Genomic DNA, 15,749 nt, shown 5'->3' with positions numbered 1-15,749 from the left:
CGGTATGCCAAGAAAAATGTGCCAGAGCTCCGTAGCCGGGTGTGCCATAAGAGTCAAGCTGCCCCTCAGGGAAGGATGAATAAAAGTATATCATGCATGGAGTTGCTTGTGTTCATAATCAGAGTACATGTGACCTAGCAGTTTGGGCAGGAATCAGAGCCTTGAGACCCTCAAGGGTGAGTAGCCGTGCATTACAAACCCTTGATTGATTGATTGACTCTACCTCATGAGGCGTGGCCAAGACTGGTTTGCCATTGGTGGATCCTGGTCAGTGATGGCTCAGTGACTAAAAGAACAATGGACTGGAATGCTTAAAGCTCAACGGATTTATATTTCTGCGGTATGCAATGGCGCCTCCCTATTTTTCGCCAATTTTCCAAACTCACAAAAATTAGTGTGGTGCTTGGAGCCATCACTAGTTGCTGGCTTGTAAGTAATTCAAGACTTTGACCTATTGCATTTTATTCTTCCAAGGAGGTGCTTTGTCAAGGCACAGGATTTACTACATGTGGCTGCTTTTTGGCATGAGGTTTTGTATGAATTTACACTTACATTCCATTAAGGAGTGCTTTATCAGAGAAGCAGTGCTCTCTCCTGTGCCACCGATATTTGCCTTGTGTGCCTTTGGTATTTTGTGTCAGACACACAGCTTTCCTTTAGGAGCAATCATCATTGCTACTATGGTAAAATGTTGCTCCGTGGCAGACTGAGGTAATAGAATAATATATCAACTTTCCTTCAGAAATTCCTGTTAATTCAGTTTAGAAAAAGTGAGAATAGCATTCCCAGTTTAGCCTTTGGTCCTCGTAACGTACGTTGGATGAGAAAGTGGGGATAGCATCACCACAAACTACTCCAGATAAAGCGGTCTTATTTTCAGCACTGATTCTGGTTGCACTTCCCACCATTGATGCCTTTTTCTTCCTGTAAGAAATTGGTTTACTGGTTGAGGGTTGAGGGTGTTGTATCCCTACTCAAGCAGCAACCACAATTCGTTTTTGTTTGCGTTAGGACAATATGCACTTTATCATTGCTAACCAGTGCTAAAGTGCTTGTGCTTTCTCCTTTAAACATGGTAAAATGTGCTTACACTTAATTGCCACAGTTTATTTACTTGTAAGTTGCTAGCAAAGTGGTACTACATGTACCCAGGGCCTGTAAACTAAAAGCTACTGTTTAACATGCAGCACTTATTGTGACACCAATCAAAGAAGCCCTTTTAAACATGTCTCAGGCCTAGCATTGCAGCCTCTGTGCATATTTAAACTGCTAATTAGGCCTGGCAAAATACAACTTTTGCCAGGTCTGAACCTTCCTTTTTAATACAGATAAGTCACCCCTAGGGTAGGCCCTAAACAGCCCATAGAGCAGGGTGTAGTGCATTTAAAAATGTGGCTATGTACTTTTAAGTTTTACATGACCTGGTAGGAAAAAACTCCATCCTTAGTTTTTCACTACTGCAGGGCCTAATTCTCCCATTGGATAATATTAACTTAACTTACTACATTGAATAAGTGATAATTTTTTATTGAATTCAGGTAGGAAGCTCAAGTTTGGTCTCAAAGAGTGTGAAATTTAAAATCCTAATCCTCTTTAATTTTAAAGTCAGGTTTTAAGTCAAAATTCTGAAAATGTCACCTTAAGAAATGTGCCTTTTTTTGTAATATCTATTTGGTGCCTGCACCCTGCATCATGGGTCACTTGACTAGGTGTCATAGGCTGTTGGCCTTTGTGTATTCCTCTCAGGCAGTGATGCAAAAGGGGACCAGGTGTTGTCTGGATAGGCCATTTTGTCAGGATTGGAGAGGCAGAGCTGTCACCTACAGACCTGCACTTCAATGGGGCTGCCTTAGCACACTCACAAAGGACATTGTACTAGTCTATTGTCACCCCAGACATGTCGGAGCCAGGGCAGGGGAAGGAAGGAAATAACAGAGCCAAATATGGGGAGAGTCTAGATGTTTCTCTCAATTCAGCGCTGTCACCAGATATAGATATTGGACTCTCAGACCAACTCTTCAGATTACCTCTGGACCTGTGTAAGATTCAGAAGAAGGACTCCTCTGCTGCTCTGCTTCCGGAAGGACAAACTCCACAGTCCTGCCCAGCATCTGCCCAGCTGCCTAGACTCAACTGGATGTGTCTGTGTCCTTCTGCTGGCCTCTCCTGGAGGGAGTCCTAATCTCAAAGAGGTGCTCAGCAAGTCTTAGACCCTAGGCTGGCATCAGAGTGTACATCTCCTGGCCCAACTGTAGGTTCCCTCAGAACCGATGCAGTGTGATGCAGGACACCTCAACACAGCATCTCGTAGCTCCTGATCATTGGCATCATCGGAACTGATGCACCACGATGCATTTCGATGCAGCACCTTACTGCTCCCGGTCTACAGCCTCATCTGAACTAATGCAGCATGATGCATCCCAATGTAGGACCTCTCACTGCAGCATCTCTCAGCTCTTGGTTATGCTGGGTCTGGTGGCTTAGTGGACTAATGCATCCACTGCAGGAGCTTGTGTTTGACCTCATGGTCACAGGTTCAAATCCTGGCGCGTCCACTCAGCCTTTCATCCATCTGAGGTCGATAAAATGAGTACCATTGAGTTGGGTAACACTAAACATCTGTTATTCAACGCCTTGAGACCCATGGGTGATAAGTGTGCTTTACAAATACAAGTTTTATGTAATGTTATGATTGGCAACCTCATTGGAACCAATGCAGCATGACATAATTTAATGCAGCATCTTTTAGCTTCTGGTTGGGGGCCTCATTAGAACTGGCACAACTTGGCACAGCAAGACACAGGGCCTTGCATTTCAGTTCAAATACGACCTGGTACATTGACCAGTAGGCCGAACTCAGTCGGCACCCTGACCACACTCTATCGTGGCAAGCTTGAACTTGTGGCTTTGTCACCGGTGCGACCGGATAACCCCATTTGGCACTTTGAGCTTTTGGTGATACCTCCACCTAAAACTTTGAAATTGCATACCTCCAGTTTTACTGAGTGGTTTCTTTTCAGTCTGGTATCATTTTATTTATTAACATGTACTCTATGTTTCTAAATTGGTGTGACATTTTTATTGTGTGGTATTTTCACCTCATTACTGTTTGAGGGCAGCATAAATACTTTACACTTTGCGTCGAAGTTAAGCCTGACTGCTTTTGTGCAAAACTATCAGAGGGTTAAGCATAGGTCAGTTTGGTGACTTTTGTGGTTCACCCTGAAAGGTACCGTGGTTGTCCCTTGAGATGGGTTAACACCCCCTCAACCAAAAACCCAATTTCTTACACCCACCAAGAATCGCCTGAGTGTGTATCCGAAAGGTCTCAAGACAAAAAGTAATGAGCTCTTCAAATAGTAAATAGGCAGTATAATGAAGGTGTACTGGCCTCGCACACAGATCTTTTTACTGGGGGTAATCACCTCTGACGAGTGAAGTTGATCTATAATTGGGTAGGCTTGCGTCTGAGCAGCTCACAACAGCACATTTTGCAAGCTTTGCATCAATACATTTTATATTTTTGTCTGCAGCAATATGGTTACTTGATGGTGGGAGGAAGAGTACTCAATCAAATGATCTCCTAATTGGAACACAGAGTTAAAAAAATTGTCTAACTTGTACTCGCAATCCAGTCTCTTTTGGGTTAAATGGAGGTCCTGAGATGTCCTGAGGTCCTGAGATGTGTCATCTTCTGGTAGGCATTGTTATTGCCAAGTTTCACAACAGTGCACTGAGTCTAAATGAATACAGTAATTCAATCAATTATTCAATCATAGGAGACTTCCAATCAACATGTGTTTCATCATGCGAATACTAAGCCCTATGACTTCAACAGTGCTAAAATTATATGTAATACTAATTAGCTAACACTGTAAGTGTGACACAAAATTCATTAATGCAAACTATATTCCAGTGAATCCCTCCTCTGATTGAGGAATAGTATGCTCTCAAACTAGTAGAGAGTAAGCACTCATAAAAAGTAAATATGACTGTAAAGACAATTTAAACAACCAAATACCATAATAATACAAGTGACATTTGTTTGTGTGGATTAATCTGAAATATAGGATTAAAGAACATATGCAATAGAACAAAAATGTTCTGCTCTGCAGTGGTGATGAAGATGGCCAAATAGGCAACAGAGAGCCATGTGCTTGTACACCATCACTTTGGACTAAGGAGTAATATTCTAGATTGAAATGATTATTAGAAAAGCAAACACTAGATGCTCAGTCTCAGTAAGTGATTTTAGGCAAGTGCCCATTAGGAGTGCCCCAAGTGTCATTGGGTGCCCGAATGAAAACAAGTTTTCTAGGGGCTGCAACATGCCTGGAAAGTATGCATCTATCAGTGAAGAAAGGATTAGCTGTTAGGAAACATTCACTCTGTGTTATGTTAAAAAGACACTGCGAGGTAAGATTTGAAGCTTTTATGCAGCTTAAAAGGTAAGCCACCAACTCCTGCTGCCAGCCTGCTGTTACTCCTGAGGCAAACTGTACAACAGAATGCTACAATGGAGATAGACTAAAACAGGCGCATGCAGCTCATTTTAAAAGTTCACAACACATCCTCCTTACCGAGGAAACAATAAAAGGAAGGAAGAAACAAAATGAACAAAGAAAAACCGTGTAGGTAATTCATAAACTGGTTGTACATCTATCAGAACATTGCAAATTCAATTATAACTTCACATAAAAAAAAAATTAGGAGAAGAAATTAAGACATCTCATAATCATCATACCTTTTCGGGAGACAATGAGTTCTAAGAGGGTGTGATGGAGAGTCTCCATTGGAAAGTGCCACAGAAGTAGGTGAAACATCTGGACATGATGGAAATAAAGATTTATCACCTTGAAACTTCACCAATCGAGACATACTCCATTTACTACCATTATGTACAGTGACAACATTTTTGTATACTGCAATGCTAACAAAAGGTCCCTTGTAATCAGTGACTCCTTTCCTGTGTCAGCGTGGTCTCTTGACCAGTACCCATTCTCCAACTTCCCATTTTATAACTTTGGTGGATTTTTGTTCATCAAATCTTTGTTTATAAGAGTCTTGATACGATTTGATTTTATCACTCACCTCTTCTTCACTCAAAACTGGATTTTCGATGGGGGTAACCAGTTTGGATTGAGTTTAGAGGAAGCAGCCCTGCCACGCAATATCTGAAATGGGGACCTTTGCAAAACACAGTTAACAGTGGTACGATGAGCCCACCATGTGTCTCTCAAAATTCCTTTCAAAGGAAGTCTCATCAAAACAGCTCTCTGTACACACTCCTTGACCACTCTGTTCATGCGTTCAGCCAATCCATTGGCTTGGGGGGAATACAGAGCAGTTCTTTGATGCACTATGCCATACTCATTCAAAAATTCATGCATTTCCTGTGAAACAAATTGGAGACCATTGTCTGTGACAATGTATTCGGGAACACCTTCAACAGCAAATTCGTCTTTAAGAAAATCAATCACCACCCTTGTACTCACTGAGCTGACACACCTGGTCGAAACCCATTTCGACGAATAATCCACCAAAAGAATCACAAACCTGTCTCCAGGGCCTAATAGCTCAAAGGGACCCATTAGATCTAAACCTACTTTAACCCATGGTTCCTTGGGAACATCAACAGGAGAAAGCAGAGGATTGTTGATGACTCAGGACTTGTCACAAGAGCCACACTCACTACACTCCTTAACTACTTTCTCGACTTGTCCATCCATTCTTGGCCACCAATACCTTTCTTGTAAACGAGACTTAGTAAGACTTCTTCCAAGATGTCCTTCATGGGCCAAATTAATTAGCTTGGATCTCAGTCCTTCAGGAGGCATTACTCTTTCTCCACGCATGAGTTGTCTATGAGAAAGAGTGAGTTCACACCTGACTTCCCAAAAGGGAAGTAAATCAGAGTCCATACTTTTGCTATCAGGCCAACCTTCAATAACAAAATGTGTTAAAGTGGGAAACAAAGGATCCTCAAGTCTGGAACTTTCCCATTCACTTTCAGGAATAGTAGACTCTTTAACCCAAGCAACACTGATGTTATCATTGTCAAGGGAATTCTCAGTGTACTCAACAGGTAATCTTGATAAACAATCTGCCACCATGTTAGCAGTGCCAAGGAGGTACTCCACAGAAAAGTTATACTCTTCAAGACTTTCACTCCACCGCTTCAGCCTCGGAGTGAGTCTTTCACTTTCCATGGAGGAGAACACCTGTACTAAGGGCCGATGATCTGATCTAACTAAGAAAGGAATGCCCCATAAATAAAACGTAAAGTGTTTGATACCCCTCACAATGGCTCAAGCTTCCCTTTCGATGCAAGAGTACTGTTCAGTTTTTTTTAAAGCCCTGGAGGCAAATGTTACAGCCCTCTCTTCCCCACACACTACTTGAGACAGCACAGTCCCAAGACCACTCAAACTGGCATCAGTTGTGAGAATTGTTTTCTTCTTGGAGTCAAAATGACCCAAGGTTGGCATTTTCCCAATAGTTTGTTTAATATTATTGAAAGCAGAAGCACAATCAGGGGACCAAACAAAATGTACTCCTTTTCTTAGAAGAACTGTGATAGGTTCAACAATGAAGGCAAAACCCTGGATGAATTTAGAATAAAATTCTGCGAGGCCCAGAAAGGACCTAACTTGCTCTTTGTCTGTTGGGGCAGGAGCATCAACAATACTTTTCGCTAAGTCTAATTTTGGTTGAATGCCTTCCCCCGATATCACATGCCCCAAATATGTTACAGAAGATACATCTATTTCACATTTCATACGATTGACAGTTAAACGATTGTCAGCCAGTCTACGAAGAGTGATTCTCAAGGTTGCATCATGTTCAAGATTATCCTTACCATAAATTAAAATGTCATCCTGAAAAAACATGTAATTGGGAACATCTTTCAAAACTAATTTCATCATCCGTTGAAAACATGCAGCTGCAGAGGCTAATCCGAATGGCATTCTAACAAATCGGAAGGCCCCCAGTGGTGTGACGAACAATGTGAGGTGTCTGGAATCCGGATGGAGGGGAACTTGATGATACGCTGAAGATAAATCTAAGACATTAAAAACCTTTGCACCATCAAGTATGGTAATCGATTCAGAGATATTAGGAAGTGGTTGACTATCTACCCATATCCATTTATTTAGGATTCTCAAGTCAACACACATCCTAATACTCTTCCCTCCATCCTTAGGAGCCAAAACCACTGGGGCCAACCATTCTGATGATTCAATTTCCTCAATGATATTGTGAGAAACTAATCTTTTGAGTTCACACTTAAGAGGTTCTAACATCATACTAGGAACCTTCCTGACTTTATGTACTACAGGCAGAGCCCTTTCCTTAAGTATGATTCGGTGCTCAAAATTTTTAAGTAGACCAAAATGATCAGAGAAAACTTGAGGAAACTCATCAAAGAACTTATTCGACGATAAATCGTGATCCACTAACATGACTTGTTCTGAAGGACAGCGAGCATTAGGGTTCAGAATTATGCCCAAGTCTCTTTGGTGCCTCCATCCTAGGAGGTTGTCACCGCGTTTTGCCACATACATTTTTCCAATTGTCTCTCTTCCTTTCAAATGGATTTTCAAAATGACATAACCTGTTACATCTATGTGTGAACTGCCATAACTTACAGGATTAATGTCAGGAGGAATAAGTTCGAGATCAGGAAAAGTCTTATCCCAAATTTAATTTCCAATCATAGTGAATGGGGAACCCGAATCAGCCAAAACGACAAACAATTTATCCCCAATCACAACGTCACATTCTGGCACGTGAATTTGCTAAGCATCTACAGGACCATCATTACGTACACTTAACATTGTCGTTTTGGTTGAAACACTTGTTTCTACATTTTCATGCGTGACATCACCAGTTCGTACCCTTCCTCCAGACTTACATACTCTTGCATAATGGCCTTTAATTCCACATTTAAGGTATGTGGTATTTCTGGCATAACATTGAGGATAGTTGGATTAATGATTGTTACTGCCACATCTGTAACATTTCATTTTCGAGAAGTCTGAATGTGTCTTGGGTTTAGGACCACAGACAACTTCGGAGATGTTGTCTGCAAACTCTTGAGGATGACTGGGACCTGGATCTTTTTGAGTCACTTCATGAATGCTACTAGGTGTATGAGTATCATCAGAATTGTTTTTTTTGAGCTTTCATTTCTTTGACCCAACCAGAGGTGTTCTCCATTCCTTCGACAATAGCTACAGCTTCTTTGAGCGATGGATTTTTTAAAATAAGTTTTTCTTGCACTCTGGAGCCGTTAGTACATCTAACAAGCTGGTCACGAATTAATGAGTCAGTTAAGTCACCAAATTCGCAAGTACGAGCAAATGTTACATAGTTGGCAACTTTTTCATTGTGTTCTTGGACTCTCATAAAAAATGTATGTCTTTCTAAAACAACGTTGATATGAGATCCAAAGTATTTTTCTAACATTTTCATGGACATATCAAACACATCCGAAGGTTCACCACTACCTTCACCAATGGGTATTACGTCAATGCTTTCATAAATGTTACGTCCTTCAATCCCTAGGTTGTGGAGTAGAATTGCTTGTTTTCTGTGAGCTGAGAATTTCTCACCACCTATCGCAACTAGATAAGAATCAAACAACAATTTCCATCGTTTCCAGGTTAAAAGCGGTTCACCTTTTTCACAGAGAAAAGGAGGCGGTTGACTCATGCTAGTTACAGACATGTCGAAAAGAATGTTCACTTGATTTGTAAAGGGAAGAGAAAAAAATGTATGGAAACAGTTTGCAGATTGGCCAATATGGAAATATATGTATGAAATAAACAAGCAAAACACTTTTCCAGCCGGTAGGTCACTAGATGGCAGACTTGTCAAGCAAATAACTGTGAGAGTAGTACATTATTAGTGGTTCCAAGAGGTCAGATTTCAAAATAATGGTGATGGTAGGTCTAGTGATATGACAATCACTAACAGAATTGTAGGTAAAACCAATAAAATATGCTTCCAAAACAATTGATACTCGTAGTGCAGGCAAAGAGGCAGCTTTAGTTCATTTTTCTCAGTGTATGATAATCTGTCTGGCACGTTGAAATTCTGATATGTCTCCGTGTGGGGGTTGCCAGGGTAACTGTAAAAAAAACAAAATGGGCGCACGCACGTAATTTCAACGTGCGTGACGTGCGTGATGACGAGCGTGATGACGAAGATGAGATGACGAGGTTCAACACATCTCGAGCTGCATCTCGAGCTACTCACCATTAAAACTCAGCAAATATTTAAAAAATTTGCAAAGTCAGAAGGGATCATCGGAAGTCAACCGGAAATGCTGGAGAAGGTTCCTCGAGGATGTCGGAACAACACTGCTTCACTAGTTTCACGGCAACTTGCTGTGAAGTGAAGACATCCGTGGGTTCGCCGTGGGTTCGCTGAAAATGGGGAGAGCTGGTGGCCACTTGTCCCCCGCAAGTTTCTCTCGTCACCAGTGTTAAGAAGACACTGCGAGGTAAGATTTGAAGCTTTTATTCACTTTAAAACCTACTATCTAACTAGTTCATATTAAAATATTTACATTAATTAGTCATAACATTTTCTTTGTATGGATTCCAACCATTTAATTATCTACAGTGATGCTAAAACTCAAAAAGGGGAAAACACTGAATTTCAGGGAAGCCTCAAAGTGGTAGGGCCGCCTGATGATACGTAAAACAATACACATTTTGTAAATCATTTGCATTTTGAGTTTTGTTAATGACAAACGCTGGAAGTCTGACCATGTCCCATGACTAGTGGTCTTTAAACATGGTCAGACTGGGCCAAAAACCTGTCATATGCAGTGTTCAGTAACAGAAGGGTCCAGGGAACCGACCTGGATACATTGGCTTCCCATTTGTTCTTAGCTGTCATATTTAGAGAAGAAGTATTGATAAGTGTCTTGCTCAGAGGAAATAAGCTGCCAGGAGACATGGGCCACAAGACAACCTTTTTTTTCCCAAGCATTATTGATGTCAGCGCAGTAAGAACATATGATGAGGGTTTTTAGGAAGTTACAGACCTCGGTGTGGAACATTTTCTGGCATGTCATAACTCCATGAGAGTGCAGTCTCACTTCTTTAAAGATTTGGTGGAGTTCTAGGCTGTCACTCTGTTGTTCTTTTAACTCCCTAAGTTCTCTGCTCTCTCATGTTAAGTCTATTTTGTTCTTTTCACAGTACTATAGTTTAATCTTACTTTCAACCTTCTTGCTTCCCTCTGTCTGTTTCTTTACTCCTCTGTCATCCAGTGCTTAATTTGAGCCAGTGGTTTCTGGTGCTCAGCACCGGCACTTAATGATCAACACCAGCGCTTTTCAAGAGCAGCAGTTAATTAGAAAGTTTCAGGGAAATTAAATTATTTTCCCAGGATCACAGGGTGTTGAGCCAATGCTGAGACTCAAACCTAGTTCCCTACCTCCGAAGTCGGCAGCTCTGGCCATTACACCACATTCTCTTCCCACTTACATGGTTAGTAGTTGGTTTTGTTTTAGGTGGTGCTAATAGGAGAAATGAGCTGATGTAGGTTGCCTCCTGACTAGAGCCACAGCACTTATTTCTTTTACAAATTAACCACTGCTGTGAACAATTCACTCTCCCTACCCACTTTATACACCTTACACTCAATTCTTTCTGTCTTGAAGTATTCATGGTATCAGTTCTTTTAAAAATACTATAAGATGTTAAACATAGAGAAATTGGGCTTTGAATCAACTCCCCCTTCAGCCACCCGTGTTTCATGCTTGGCAATTGCTTGATTCCATGTCTGTCAAGGCCATGGCATTTTGAGGAAGGTTATATTGCGCCTTTGGGGTCCACTTTGCTTTTTCTGATGGGGTTAGTAGACCTTTCGTTATAGTAAAATTGGGATAGGACCTGTAGCTTTTAACTGAGAGGTACTAGATAGTCAACCACTTCTCTCCTCTGCTGTTTGATTTATTTTACTCAGCTGCCACGATAAGATCTTGTTACGTTTACAACTTAAAGACTGTTCCATTACCTAAACACCATAAACATGCTAGACAGACAGTACAATTCTTTTTTCAGCTTGGTATGTTGTGAAATGATTCAACAGATTTCACAGCATGACTGTGAAAATATTTAAATGTCATTTTAGAGTTAGAGACTTGCTCTCTTATTGCCTAATTTAAATCCGACTTTCTGTTCCTTAAATGTAGACGAGAAATGTGAAACACGTACCCAAGGAATCTCAGGCATACCAGTTTCAATATATGTAAAATGTTTATTTCCTTGAATACATCTAATAAAATGCAGCCAAATGTGCCAATGCACATTGAAAGAAAGTGTAAAACGTAGCACAAACAATAAAGTTGTTGATTAATCTATCTAAAACAAACCTCACTTACAACATAATAAAACAGTGTAATCAGCATCATCCTCACCTGGGGGCATATGTATCAAGTTCCGTTTTTGCAAGTCTCAAATAGCGATTTTTAGGGAATCGCTATTTGAGAATTGCAAAACGGGATGTAATAAAAAATGTGCAAATAGTTTGCGATTTCTTAGCATTCCTTAATTGCAATTAGCAAATTGCTAATTGCAATTAAGGAATACCTTCCCATTCATTCCTATGGGCCAGGAGGACCATAGGAATGAATGAGAAGAAATTTTCAATTAGCGATTCGCAATTAGAGAATCGCTAATTGAGAAAAATTTCAAGGGTGTAAGGGTGTCATAAGGACACCCTGATGCACCCCTGAAATGAGCATGTGTGCGCATGTGGCACACATACATGCCCTAAGGGCATGTATGTGCGCCACATGACACTTTGAAAGATACCAAAAAGTGCATCTTTCAAAGAAATCGCAAATTACCACCAACTTGAAGTTGGTGGTAATTTGCGATATCTTAAGGAGAAATCGTACAACTTGGGTGCTTGTTACATTGCATTTAAGGAATCGCAATTTGCAATTCCTTAAATGCAATCGCAAAATAGAGAATCGCAAATTTGCGATTCTCTAATTTGCGATGCCCTTTTGTGATGATACATCCCAAAAGGTCTTTTCCTGTTCGCAAACGGGCCGATTCTAAGAATCGGCCCGTTTGCGAACGGGAAAAGGGCTTGATACATATGCCCCCTAGTGACACTCATTTAAATGAATAAGTGTGCCTGGCCTATAGTAATGATAATGCCTTTATCTGAATGTGCAGGAAACGTGTCCTTATCAGGCTTTCCATAGAAGCTGTTCACTGAGCTGCTTCAACCACTTGGACTTAAAAAGTTTCATAACAGAATATCGAAAACAGAAATATTGTGGAGTCAAGATATTGAGGCTAAATATTGGAAAGGTATATGCATACAGTTAAAGTAGTGATGTACTATCTTTAACTCCACATCTACATACCTTGAACATATACATATATTGTCAAAGTCCATATATGCAAGTATATGTATAGTAAGCCTATATTTATTAACCATATATACTTAGCTTCATGATACTTTGAACCACAATATTTTGGCCCCAAGATATTTAGTAGTCGATATTCAGGTGGAATACCATTCAACGTTCAGAGTATCTAGAGCTATGTAATGTATATTGATTAGGTGATCTTTTTAGTGAAGGGCAGAGGGTCATGGAATAGGCCAATGATCAATCATACGCATTTTATAAAAAGGGTATCCGGTACATAACACATGATCTGTTTGTTTGCTGGAGATTGCGCATAGAGTGCTGGATATCTACAAGACTACAATTCTAAGAGACCAGGATAAGATCTGGACAGGCAGTGAATATTTTTCGCTTTACAATACTTATGAACATTTTGCTTATCAATTATTTAGATTTTTGCCATGTTTTTGAGCAATTATTGTTTTTTTATTTAATTCAGGCATTGTCAATTTTTTATCGTAATGTGTATAAACCTCATATTAACGTAAACAATGACATTCCTTTATTAGTGAAGAATTAAGCATGTCTTCTGGGGAGGTACAGATTGTAATTTTATATGTGTTTTTTTCTAAATGATGTTTAAGTAGTAATGTATATAGTTTCGATTTACAGTTTAAACAATGTATATTTTTATGTGGGAATGTATATGGAGATTTGTTGTTTAGAGTCTCAAATCCCTGTCACTGTTTTATTGAGAACGCCTGTACATTTTGTGGCTGCAACTTTGGTTCCACTGAGACAGCAAGAAACAAAACATGACTTTTGTACTGCAGACTGTCAATGAAACCAAATCAGTGCAATGTAACTTCATGGAAGATCATCGGAATACCAGTTTGTGCAGAGTAATACATGTGCATTGACTGAGCAACATGTAGAAAAGCAAACGTTGGAATGAACCTAGCATATTCATTTACGGTAATGGAAATTTTGTGTGGGAGTATTTTGTCTTACTGATTACTCAGGCAGCTACAGATCAGCTGTTTGTACCTGGCCATTTGCCTATCCAATTCAAGAAACCTGCCAATGTGACTGAATGGACCTTGCCTGTGTCAACGCTCGTCTGCTACAATCTGTGCTGCATGGTACATAGGTCATACAAGTTCAATGCTTGAGTGTGGAAACTCTTTTACCCTTAAGATCTGGGTACAGAGTCTTACATCCAGGGTTTAGTGGACATTAACCTCTTGCATTTTGCTAATGTGGATGAAAGGGAGTACGCACTGGATCAGCTGTTAGTTTCTCCATTAGTTGCTTTATACAGGGCAGGCAGATTTTGGCTGAATACATCCCTCCCGTGCTCTTATGCATGCTAGGTGAGGGAATCATTTAATTCCCCTACCATTTGGCAAGGAAGAGTGGGGGTAGAAGACTCTAATGCCACTTGGGAGGTGTGGAGGTTTTTTTAATCTCTATCCAGGTTGATGAACATGAGGAGAGATTTCAAATATAAAATGAGCACAGGGTTTGGTGGGGCAGTTATTTCTCCTAGAGTTCTTGAAAATTGAGAGAGGTTAAAAAAAAGATTGCAGGACTGGGGATTATTATACCACCCCATTGAGCTTTTCAACCTTCACTTTTCCCACGTTTTAGGGGATTTAGGGTTTTCATAGGTGAACTACCTCCACCTTTGTCAGGTCACAGTTAGGCGCAAGAGAACAAAGAAACAGCAAACATAGTAGAGGTGGCACACAGGTCAATGCAGTAAATGGGAATAGAGCGACACACACACTTAAGTTTTAAGTAGTAGTAATCCTTGTAAACACTTTGAAGGGTGCAAGTGGGTATCGCCTTCTAATCAGTAGGCCTATGAGTCAGAGAAAAGTTGTCTTCCTAAGGACGAGAAACAACCCCATATGTCACTCCATTAATAATTCTTGAATGTAATTCTTTTGTAATAAACACAATTTCATCAGATAGTAAATCCAATCTTCATTTATTATTGTGGAGTTTCTTCAATAAGTATAGTGTTGTCCAATCACACTATTTTAAGTAGTTATTTATCAGATATTCATGTTAACATAACCCAATGCTTTTTGGGACCAGCCCTTCTTCAGGGAAAATTCCATCCTGGTTGATAGGGAAAGTTTTCAGCGTAACGGGATGCGTCATAAGAGACTCCGAATGCATTTCGGGACCCGCCCTTCATCAGGGGAAATTCCTAGAATGCAATAAACGAAATGAATCTAGGTAATACCAAACAAGCAATCAATACTGTGGTCAAAAGGTGAGGAAAAGGGTTGAGAAAACACGTGCAAAGGAAAGTGAAAGAAAATTGTGCACACTTTCAACTCAACAGAATATAGTAGAAAACAATTTCAACTTTTTTATTCATTTTATTTACTTAGTGTTTTCTATAGCACGAACATGACCCAATCCTGGGTGTCAGAGTGCTTTACAAATCAACAGCAATCAGTTTCGTTCACAGTTTACAAATTTACAACAATATACATATTAAGTCTTACTAGGTGACCACTCGGGTTATAGTAGTACATGACATTAAATTCTTGCATATAAAATGTAATATCATCCCTAAAGAAAACATGGAGTCACAACACGAAGACAGTTACAAGACCAGACCCAGAACCATGTGGCTTGATAGAGGTACCTTCATTAGCCATTGTCCCTGAATTTTGCGTATGGAATTGGGTATCCTACCAGGTCTGACTAAGGACCATAGGTGAGACTCAATGAAAGCCCCGTGACTTGTGCTATCTCTGGAGTCATTATTCAGATAATAGCAGTACAATCATACTGATTATCTTCATCTATTAGCACAACTGAAAATAGTAGCTTCAGGAATGACTAAAGGTCTCAAAGGAGCCGAAAGAGGACCCTAGTTAGTTAAGGTAGGAATTTACTCATGAGAAAGGACTTAGACTCTGTTTTGAATCTCGAGACTAAGGTTCGGAGGCAACGCATTTCAAATTATTGCCGAAGCTCCCGAGAATGCTCTGTCGTATGTTCTCTTCTTACGGAAAATTGCTAGTTTCAGTAGGAAATCAGCGGCCCCCCTCGAAGATCTAAAGCCTCCAGAAATCGTAATTTTCTGGGCAAGGTAAAGTGGTGTTTTGTAGTGTAGAGCTTTGTGTGTAATACATGTACTTGTAATTCCATAGAGAGTCTCACTATTCATTGCCCCTTTACTGTTTTAGCTCTCATTGCTTTTGGGGTTTAAGGTGCTTCATGGATCAAACGTTTAATGAGAAACAATGTTTATCTAATCAATGCAAATGGTTTCCAGAACCTATTGTAGGGATTGATTGGAAACCATTGATTTCAGGAGAAGTATGTTGAGAAACATTCC

The 15,749-nt window shown here is 40.1% G+C and overlaps 1 protein-coding gene and 1 long non-coding RNA gene across 2 annotated transcripts in view; one reads left to right on the top strand and one right to left on the bottom strand.

The window, feature by feature from the left end:
• The window catches only part of LOC146780111 (uncharacterized), a 597,326-nt gene that overhangs the window by 12,168 nt on the left and 569,409 nt on the right, over positions 1–15,749 (top strand). The window lies entirely within an intron of this gene.
• LOC146780113 (uncharacterized) overlaps positions 14,368–15,749 on the bottom strand; it is a 153,327-nt gene continuing 151,945 nt past the window's right edge. Inside the window, exon 4 of the long non-coding RNA XR_014972096.1 lies at positions 14,368–14,603. This is a non-coding gene — a long non-coding RNA (uncharacterized LOC146780113). The remainder of the gene's footprint in view (positions 14,604–15,749) is intronic.

This window comes from Triturus cristatus, chromosome 12 (assembly GCF_964204655.1).
Source record: "Triturus cristatus chromosome 12, aTriCri1.1, whole genome shotgun sequence".
NCBI lineage: Eukaryota > Metazoa > Chordata > Amphibia > Caudata > Salamandridae > Triturus > Triturus cristatus.
Note: the sequence above shows the minus strand (reverse complement) of the source record. Positions and strands in the feature narration are given on the sequence as shown.